An 11307-nucleotide genomic window follows, 5' to 3' on the forward strand; every position below is an offset into this window, starting at 1 on the left:
CTAATTGCTGTGGTTGAAGAGAAACTGTATATTGTCACCGTCCGGCAGAAAACTCGTATCTCTAAGTTTGAAATGTGTAGGTTGTTTTCGTAGAGTAAAGCCCTGCGTCATCACACAAGACCGTCACACAAAAATAGCTGATCTACAAGCACACAACGTGCTTGTAGATTGGCTATTCTCTCTATTTTAAATAGTTTTTAAAATAATAACAAAAAAGGGAAGGTTTTGGACATACAAGGTTCCCACCCGACGGCGACGATATCTACCGGCGGTACGTGGCGCCGTGGCGGCGCTCTGATCCGCACGCTCCTTCGCTGAATCCTCCGTGAGGCGGCTTAACTCACATCCACCAGGTGACCCAAAGTGACAACTGGCCCTCGGGGCACGGCCGGCCACTGAAAAACCCACTGTCCCATAAAGGAACCACTTCTGACAGTTATATCGTTACTTATTCATTCTTCCATTCTTTGCTTGTTTTTAGTTTTTTTTTCCCCAGGGTGTTTATTTTTTATTTTTCTTGGTGCTGTGCGCTTCATGTTGTTTTGCAGCCGTGTGTAGTGTATTCCTCAGCAACCATCATGACTGTAGACGACCAGAGGCGTCAATTGGGTATGGCAGCTGCCATACCTTGGCTAAAATAAATTCATCATGCCTGCTGCCGCACCAGTCATGTTGCCATACCTCAGCTTTTGCTGAACTGACGCCACTGTTGACGACGTGCAGCCATGCGTTCGGAACCGAATGATTATTGTATGATCCTGACCGTGCGGCGACAGGGCTTTTTGAACATGTCTCCTCTGGCCTGTAGGTGATCCCAAATCCACTGCTTCCTACTGGGTGGTGGTGGTGGGGGGGTCTTTACCTGAATCAACCCATTAGTAAGGGAAAGTTAGCCGAGTATTAAATCAATCTGGGAACTAAATCTAAATCAATATCTTTCTTCACAAATGTGTTCATAAAGGTGTCTACTATCACCTCTGAACTTTCTCAATCACAACTCCCTTCGGAAACTTTGTGAGAGCCAATCAAAGTTGGGGGTATCCCGAGGGCCTGGGATTAAAGGGGGGAAAATAATAAATGGCCAATATGAGCGTATGAGGTGTGTAAATAGGGTATTTTGGGTCTGCTGAATCCATTCCGGCCATTAGTTATCAGTAAAAATGACTCCTTGGCCATAAAATAGGCCACGAGACATATAATATTGGCAATAAAAAAAAATGGTTGGAGTAGGGTTTGAATTCATGAAAGCTATTCAAGATCAGGCGGGTAAGCGCACATCATGACACACATGATAACATGATACAATTTGACAAGGAACACTCAAAAAGGTTTAAAACATAGGGACTAACAGGACACAGGTGAACTCGAATGACATGATTGGCTAAGCCTTAGCCAATTAGGCCTATTTTATGGCCAAGGAGTCATTTAAACTGAAAATGAATGGTTGGAATGTATTCAGCAGCCCAAAAATACCCTAATTACACACCCAATATGCTCATATTGGCCATTTTTTCATTTTATCCCCTTTAATCCGAGGCCCAGGTATCCCGATACCCCCAACTTTGATTGGCTCCCACAAAGTCCCCCAAGGGAGTTGTGATTGAGAAAGTTCAGAGGTGATAGTTGACACCTTTATGAACACATTTGTGAAGAAAGATATTGATTTAGATTTAGTTCCCAGATTGGTTTAACTTTCGGCTAACTTTACCTTACTACATCATAATGCTGCCTTGAGGCTTCACTTGTCAGCAACCGAGCAGTAAACTTTATTTTTGACTCTCTCTCTCTCTCTGTGTGTCTTTCCATCCACCACTACTTCTCCCTCCATCTTCTTACTGCAGATTGTACGGTGCAAAACAAATAAGTCTCACCTGAGCAGGTACGCCTCCACGGCTGTCATTTCAAGTTATTGAGAACAGCTCTTATGGCCACTAGACCAAGGGATACCGTTTGTCTTCTAATTATAAATCTCTAGCAGAAACACTTGTATATATATCTGTATATATGCCATGCCTTTTTGTATAATATTGACTTTCATAAACCATGGCAGTACTGTAGGTCATTCTTTGCAGTAAAGGTGGATCGACACACGGGCGAGTTTACAAAAGACTCTCAACAGCTCAGATGTTGTGTTTGTAACGCTCAACTCAAAGAGGAAAAAGAAAGATTTTTTTTAAATAAAAATAAAACAACATGCCATCATCTCCTCCTCTCCGTTCTCCCAGTTTGCTCCGAGGGCTAAACGCTGAACAAGAGTGATGGCATGACTGACTGACACAAAAATAAACCCACGCTACATAAAACCTCTCCTCCACACAAACACATGTGGACTGGCTGGCTGCAGGCCATGTGGCTGTGGACACAAATCAAAGCAAAAAAAAAAAATCCCTTTGCGAAAAAAGAAGAAGAAGAAAAAAAAAGAAAAAAGAATCTGAAGACCGTAGAATAAAAACAGGTCTGGGAGTCTGGAAGTTTTCTGTCTGCTCCGAGTACACACATGAGTCACACCCAGACCAGTTCACTAAAAACAACAAACCAGTTGCTGCTTAGTCTGCCTTGTGAAGCCACATCTCTCTCTCTCCCTCTCTCTCTCTCTCTATGTCGCTCTCTCAGTGTGTCTCTCTCTCTCTCTTCCCCCGCCCTCCCTTGCTTCCTCCCTCTATGAGGTCGCCGGTGGCGTGAATTGAAGAGGGTTTTAGTCAGCTCGACCTATCGGCCAATGAGGAGCTTTGTCCCTGAGCAGTAAGGCGTGACAGACAGACAGACGGCTTTGACGCGGTCTGCTGGGCGGACTCAAACTGATGAAGAACCTGACCCACCCGAGCACTGTGGCTCGTCCACTCACCTCTCTCTCTCCCTCAGTTGATTGATGGACAATGAGGCCGGCGAAATGTTAAACACGGAACACGCTGGGTTACTAAGACAAAGTGGAAAGAGAAAAAAGCTGAGAGGAACAGTGGACACGGTAGAACCTCGGGCTGTTTTGCACTAAGTACAGCTCAACATCAATACTGGCACAGCGATTCATCTCTTAGCTACAGTAGTTCTCAAACATTTTCATGTCAAGGACCCCCAAATATATATATATATATATATATATATACTGTATATTTAGAGATAAGCGACCGTCAGGTCGCATATAGAAATAGTAGTCTAAGAAAAACATAGGTAGAACCAATAACCTATTCAGTAACAAACTTTATAAAGATGAAATAAAAAACCAAAAAATAAGCTATCTAAATTACTGTACATGTATGGTCATGGTGGAGTCTGAAGAGGTGAGTCTTCAGACCACGGCGGAAGCTAGGGAGTGAGTTTGCAGTTCTAAGTGCAAGCGGGAGTTTATTCCACAGTTTGGGGGCCAGGAGGGCGAAGAATGTAGGTCTAGGACGAGTGGATCGTTGTCCTGGGGCTTTTTAGCGAGCGAAGGTTCTGTCATGACATGCCCCAAACAGGAATTCCAGGTAGAAAGTGGTCGATGCAACATGGTTATAAATAAATAAAGTCTTGTTATCTCATGGGCATCAAGATCTTTGATCTGAATATAATTTGCCAAAATGCTGTTTACGTGGGATTTTCAAATGTGCCATTGTAATAAACAATAACGTCAAAACAATAAAAGATTACAAAAAAGAACAAAGACAGAGCGGGCTGACATCAGCTCTGCCCATATGGCCGCCTGTTACCTGGCAGGCTCCTGCCATCCCCTGTGGTAGGGAACAAGCGGGGCAAACAGTGAAGCAGTGTTTGTGACAACCTGTAAATATGAGCTGTTTCTGCATGGCATCACAGAGGCCACTCGGTCAGGGGTTCCCCCGTCCCTCATCGCACTGCCGGTGACTCACCAGCCAACTGAAAGGTCGCAGGTCAGATCCTTTGTCACACACATCAAGCACACAGGCTGGGGGCTCTGTGACTCACCCATCTCCCAGGACACAGCTTAGGATGGAATGGGCTTGTGTCTCATGCCTCTCTTAACGCTTTACAATTTGTGACTTGTTGTTAATGAATAAAACGCTATTCTAACCAAGTATGTTAATATAACTAGAAAGATGCAATTGGAAATTGCAAGTGTGTTTGCCTATTTATTGTCTGGAAAGCCAGATTGTCATGGGAAGCTTGACCAATCCTCAAGCTTGCACCACGACCCCATTGAACTCAATTGACTTACTGATTCAAGGTAAAACCCCATTCACAAATAAAGTTTATCTAGAATAAATAAGGTTTTCCCAGGACTACAGTGTGTTGCCCTGTGGGGCAACCACACTAATAATGCTGGGCATATGGCTGCCCACCACCGAGCCTGGGTCCATGCCTGACATTTCTTACTGTGAAGGGGGAGTTTTATGTTGTCACTGTCGCAAAAATGGTTTGCTCAGGGTGGGACGTTGTTGGTTGGGAAACCTTGGTATGTCCAAAACCGTTTGTTTTGTATTTATCATTTTAAAGATGATTTAAAATCGTAAAAATAGCCGATCTACAAGCACACAACGCCTCGCACCGCGAGGCGTTGTGTGCTTGTAGATCTGCTATTTTCACTAGTTTTGTGCGACAGTCTTGTATGGTGAAGCAGGGCTTTACTTTACAAAAGAAACATACAAATTTGGAACTTGGATAAAAGGTTTCTGCCCGACAGTGACGATATGTAAAGTGTCTTGAGACAACGTGTAGTGATTTGGCACTTCAATGAACGAACAAATGAATTTAATCGACCTTGTACATTTCCAGTGGATAGATGGTGGTCTTCCTACTCGTCTTCCAATGATACATTTAGATCCTGGAGTCAGGTCAATAAAGTTATTTGAAACAAACGGCGCACCCGATTGGACTCTAGATACAATGCCATTTTTTATTGTAGTTTGGTTGTGGTAGTTATTGTAGTGTCAGGAGAGGGAGACAACGGACATAAGACTTACAAATTGTAGTTGTGGAGGTATGGCCCTGGCTCCATGTGATAGAAACATACACCCTACACTGGCCCGTTGCCTATAGGGGATAAAATACCACAGGGATGCAGTAGTGCAAGAAGTACTCCTATAAGGATTAAGTATCAAGAAATGGATATCCTACCGGTACTCAAGAAAAGTGAGAGTACCTTCAAATTGTACTTATAAGTGCAGTACTTGAGTATTTAGTTACTTTACACCACTGCAGATGCGCCTGCAGACAGTGTCATACAGTAAATACAAGCAGATTGCTATTCAGCCCGGGCTGCATGATTATGTGTCATTAGGGATCAAGGCTTTTCTAGGTCAGGTTCCACGGCAGAAAGAAAACTTCTGATCTTATCGGCGGCAGAATTATGCCACGCTACAGTAACACAAAGCCAGCATTCCCCAGCAGCATTCCTAGACTTCTCTGAACAGAGCACAAGAATGCCTGGCCACTTAAAGGCATGACAGAGCTGGAACAGGTGATGCTCTCTAATGCCCGGAATTGTATTGTAGTGGCTTTGTGACAATACGAAACGTGAGCCAGCGCCACTAGGGCACGGCCTTATGACTCAATCATTTCAAACTTTGGCCTCTATTGCGATAAATAAACAAATGACAATCATATTTTTAACTGTAGTGCAAATAGCAGAAAGGAGATCTACAAGCTCACGACGGGTCGCTATATGTGATTGGCTGTGGATTGGCTATTTTCACCATTGTACAATGAAGTTTAATACAGTGGTTAATCAGACTTTCATGAGTTTTTTTAGGTTTTATGAGTTGATTTCGTTAAGCGTCCCGCGAAGCTTGGCCAATGAGCCTGTGGGACATACACGTACATACAAACAGACAAAGCGATTAACCTACAGAATGAGCAAGTTTTGGTATATTTTCGATCAATTGTCCAGTCTATCCAGCATGTGTGATGACTAGTGTGCATATAGTGTTCAAAATGTTAACAGACAGATACCCAGTCAACAGAGATAACTTCATCAGTAGTGGTTTTAATGATCACACTCGATCCATTTGTCTTTTTATAGTCGGTTGGTCCTGGGTCATTTAGATAAGATTAGATTGAGCTGCTAAAGTAGCAGTCGTGCAAAGTAACTACTTCAGTACATTTTGAGGTACTTTTACTTAAAGGGCCTACACCATGCTTTTAAAACTATATTTTTTGTATAAATATATGCTCAAAATTGAGTCTTAGACAGGTTTTAACCCTCAACAAACACTCTGACCATTCTTTTTGTTTGTTCTAGCTCTACTATAATGAGGCTCTCCAGCTGCAATACCAAAACGGCCTCTGTTTGCTCAGGGGTGCATCTAGTGGGGTTTTTCCAGAAAAAAAAGAAGTTTTTTGAAAAAGAAAAAGTTTTTTGAAAAAGAAAAAGTTTTTTGAAAAAAAAAAAAGTTTTTTGAAAAAAAAAAGTTTTTGAAAAAAAAAAGTTTTTTGAAAAAAGTTTTTTGAAAAAAGAAAGTTTTGCAAAAAAAAGTTTTTGAAAAAAAAACATTTTTGAAAAAAAAAATTTTTTACCCCGCAGTGCATTTTTTTTTGAAAAAAAAAAGTTTTGAAAAAAAAAAAAATTTTGATTTTTTTTTTTTTTTTTGACTGAAAAAAAAAACGGGAAACGAGAGTGACGTCACTCTCGTCAACTCTCAGAACAGCACTGTTCTGAGAACCCGTGGAAAGCTTTTCATCTCTGTCTGCCCAAAACCAGAGAAAGACACAACGGTCAGAAATAGGACTTTGTGAGGATAGAAGGTGCCAGTGGGACCCCAAAAAAAGGTTTTAAAATAGAAAAAGTGAAAATTCATGGTGTAGGTCCTTTAACATGACTATATCCATTATCTGATTAGGCCTACTACAATACAATTATTTGACAGATTTAGTTACAAGACGGTGGATTACTAGATTATCTTGACGCCAATACCATTCTACTTTTACTCAACTTTGAATACATGTGCCACTTTTTCTCAAGTAAAACATCAGAGTGCTTCTTCCACCACTGCGTAGCAGCAACAGTACAGTGACAATGAAACGCAGTAGACACCTTTAGGTGACATTGGTGACACCTGTACCCCGCCTCTTCACTGGTAGTGACACATTTCTACCACTCGCACGTCGGCTCATCTTCTCCCAGACACGTCTCACTCTCTGTGTGCACAAAAGCTCAGGCAGCACATTCCTGGTGACATCACCTTAACCACTTAAACCCCAGCATCCGTATTGTGGGGATTGGGGAAGGCTTTAGCTGAAAATAGCAGATCGATAAGCTCTCGTTGATCGGCACAACAACAGAAAACAGAAGTTTACAATAGTATAGAGCAGGGGTCTTCAACAGGGGGTCCGCAGAGTTACTACAGGGGGGGAGCCTAATCTTTGTGATATTATTTTAAATTAACAGCTTGAACCCTCGCATCCCTATTCCGAGGAGAACTTTAGACAAAAATAGCAGATCTACAAGCTCTCATCGCATCTGCTATTTTGGGCAAATAGGTTTGGTGTAGAGGTAAGAAAAAGCAGACCAAGTACATAGTGAAAGGTCAAGTTTACAAAATATCAACGACTTAAGTGGTTAAATGTCTGAAAATACACATTAACATGAATCCAACATAGACTGATGACAGTACTGTCAAACAAGACTATGAATCTATATATGAAATCTATGAAAATCATAGTCACTCCGCCTCCATCGCTCTGTCACTACGGCCTACGGAGCGTGGATCTGTCACTCTGACTGAAACCATCGGGCCCTCTCACTCTCACTCTCTCTCTCTTTTAATTGTCATCTCCCCCCAAAATCCCCTGGCTGCAACACGATCCACGACACGTCCAGGCCACATTTCATGTTACATTAACTTAAAACCTCCTCCTCCATTCCAAAGCCCCCCTCCTCCTCCTCAAAGATCCCCTATTCCTCCTCAATGCTCCTCCTCCTAACGGCAAGATAAAATAAAAAATAAAACCCTGTGATAGCTTTATTCTGCCGCTCACTCTAAAATAATCAGCTTCTCTCCGTCTCTCCTCCCTCTCTCTGTCATTATCCCGCCCAACCCTCTCTCTCTCTCTCTCTCTCTCTCTCTCTCTCTCTCTCTACCTTCCTCCTCTTCTGTTTTCCACGCCTCCCAAATTATGTAACATCGAGGCTTTGGTATACTGTCATCACCCGCCTTCTAATCTCCCTGCATATCGGTCTGGCCATCATCATCATCATGGCACGCCCCACCGGAGTACACCTGTATGCTAATAGAGGGGGGGGGGGGGGGGGGTGTTGCATCACGGGGGGCGTGGGGTGGAGGAGGGGGGGGGGGCATGGTGGGCGGCAGAGGAGCATCTGTCTCCATGACGGCCCGCCTGGCATTGGCTGCTGATAAATGCCAGCACTAGCCTGGTATTTGCACCAGCATGTGTGTGTGTGTGTGTGTGTGTGTGTGTGTGTGTGTGTGTGTGTGTGTGTGTGTGTGTGTGTGTGTGGGTGAGAGGATTCTCTCTCTCTCTCTCTCTCTCTCTCTCTCTCCCTCCCTCTCCCTTTCCCTCTCTCTTCCTCCAATCCATTTATACGTTCCATCTCCTCTCCTCCTTTCTTTCTTTCTGTCCTCCCTCTCTTTTTCTCTGGCAGATTGGGGCATAATTAAATATTAACTGACGCAGTGCACAGAGTGGTGTGTGTGTGTGTGTGTGTGTGTGTGTGTGTGTGTGTGTGTGTGTGTGTGTGTGTGTGTGTGTGTGTGTGTGTGCGCGTGCGTGCGTGCAAGTTAGCTTGTGCGTGTGCGTGTGCATATGCATGCGTGTGTAATGAGAGAGCCTGTCTTGCAGGCTGGATGGAGCCTCATCAGGGACGTGTAGAGGATGTTAGAGAGGCAGGGGCTGACATTTCTAAAAGCGCCTTTTGGTGAACCAAGCTCACAGCGCGTCACGCTGCGACGCGTTGTGAGCTTGGAGGTCTGCTATTTTCGTTGCGTTATACAACACTGAACTAAGCATGATCAAGTCAATACAAGAGATGTGGTGAAACTGCATGGATTTCTACACAGAGAGGGCAATTCTTTCAACATAAGATGCTGCATTCAAGTTCAGGAGAGTTTGGACAAGGCAATTCTCTTGAATGCTGCCTTCAGGTATGGCATGGAAAGAGGGCATTTTGCATTTCTTTCACCATAGTAAATGCACTTTTTTACTGACGGATAAAAGGGCGGGGGCTCAAGCCCCCTTTGATGTCTATGTGTGCCTGCTCACCAGACTGCTCTGGCTTGGCTATGTGGGCAGCAAAGGTGTGGAAACCGTGAAACGCACATCAACACAGAACACACTCGCGCACGTATGCGCGCGCACACACACACACACACACACACACACACACACACACACACACACACACACACACACACACACACACACACACACACACACACACACACACACACACACACACACACACACACACACACACACACACACACACCTTGTCCTCACAGCATCTGGCTTCCTCTCTCTTCATGTATCACCGTGAAGGCATGAGGCCCAAGCAGCTACCGTTGAACTGTTTATCATCTTTATTACTTTATTACTTTTCTGGGAGTTTTCCCTAACCTGATTTTATTACATTGTCATCAGATGATGAGTTCTCTCATCTATTCTCTGCGCTCTTCTTTCTTTCTTCCTTTTTTTATTTATTTATTTACCTATTTTTTCCCCCTCTTCCTTCACTGCAGTGTATTTATCGACCTCCGTAACTGATGCATGACAGCAGCAATGGATGGAGACAAGGCGTTGGCTCCCGCTCGACCGCGGCACCTCCTCGCGGCGCACGGCGCCGCTCAAGCTCGGCCGCGTTTTACAGCCAGACCGTCTCCCCAAACTAATCCAGGTGAATCCCCCTGCCGCGGACAGCCCCGCGTCTAACTGGGTTTGCGGATGATACAGTCTCAGGCTCAGCCAGCCTAATGGAGAGGGATAGTCTCAGACAGTGCCATGGTGCAAATACATTTGTCTGTATGGTTTCACAGCTAGCAGACAACGACTTGTATTTCACAACGTGCACCTTTTGTTACAATTTAGCAGACAATTTTATCCAGTGTGACTCAACCATTTAAGCCCTAATTTAGACTTCCAAGACGAATAGCAAAAAGCCAATCTACAAAAAGCCAATCTACAAGCACTCACTTTGCATTGCAAAGTGAGTTTGTTGATGGCTTTTCTTTTCTTTCTTTTTTTCTCTTTTTGACAATGTCCTTACTTTGTAATACCTTGTAATCTATGTTTAAGGCCCAATCAGCATTTGTATTCTCTAGGACAGTGGTTCTCAAAGTGGATTCCAGGGACCACAGCGACATTAATGTCGCTGTGAAAAATTGGGCCCCGACGGCCAGCCACGGTTAGGATTTTAGTTTAACTGCCTGAATGGCCAAGTAGGTGTTTGGTCTCCAAGAACAGGGCTTGAATCCTAGGTATTACGGTTGCAGTTACTGCACAGTCTCTCTGCCAGAGAGACATAAAACATACAGATTGCTGCTTTAATAGAAGAACTAATATAGACAACATATAAACTTTGACTTGCAGTGAGAACGTTTCAAATAGCATAGCCTACTTTCCAAATTCCATCCATCATAGGTCTATAACTCTTTCAAAATGCATGACTGATTGATGACTTCAAAGGTAATAAATACAATCAACCAACAAACTTGTTTCCTACAGAGGATCGCCCCGATGGTCAACACACTAATAATTCAGCCCCTCTTTGAGTCCACGTATGGTATCGTGAAGCCCCACAAGCCCTGGAAACTAAACTCCAAACAGCCCAAAATCAGACTCACCTCACCGCTACTCACCAGTTAAGAGTGGGGTGGCTCAGAGTAGATGACAGAGTACAGCAACTTGCAATGGGCCTGGTGTACAAGATACACTACACCACTAAGATACCCATGTACCTGGCAAAATATTTTATAAACGTTAAGGACGTCCACAATTACAACACCAGAGGCAGCGCCACAGATCACGTTCAACCCAGAGTCAAATCAAACAAAGGGTCAAACTCGTTCTTCTGCTATACCACCAAAATGTGGAACGCCTTACCAAAGATACTTCAATGGTTTCCTGTGTAATTAAGCAAAGTGCTTTTCTAGGATCTCCTTTTAGTTGACCTTGTACCAGTGAACTGTACCGTCATGAAACTGTACATTTTCAAAGTCTGATGGGACGATAAGTTATATTATCGTTTGTCGTGATAAAAAACACTCACGATAATCGTATCTTGGAGATTTAATTTAACGTGAAATCGTCCTCCGTCATGCACTGGGATCAATTCACCTTTTATTTGCCGAGCTGCATAATCCGTTACCATTTAAACCCTCTATTGGTACTTATATACATACT

The sequence above is a fragment of the Nannobrachium achirus genome, assembly GCF_963921795.1.
Source record: "Nannobrachium achirus genome assembly, chromosome: 17".
NCBI lineage: Eukaryota > Metazoa > Chordata > Actinopteri > Myctophiformes > Myctophidae > Nannobrachium > Nannobrachium achirus.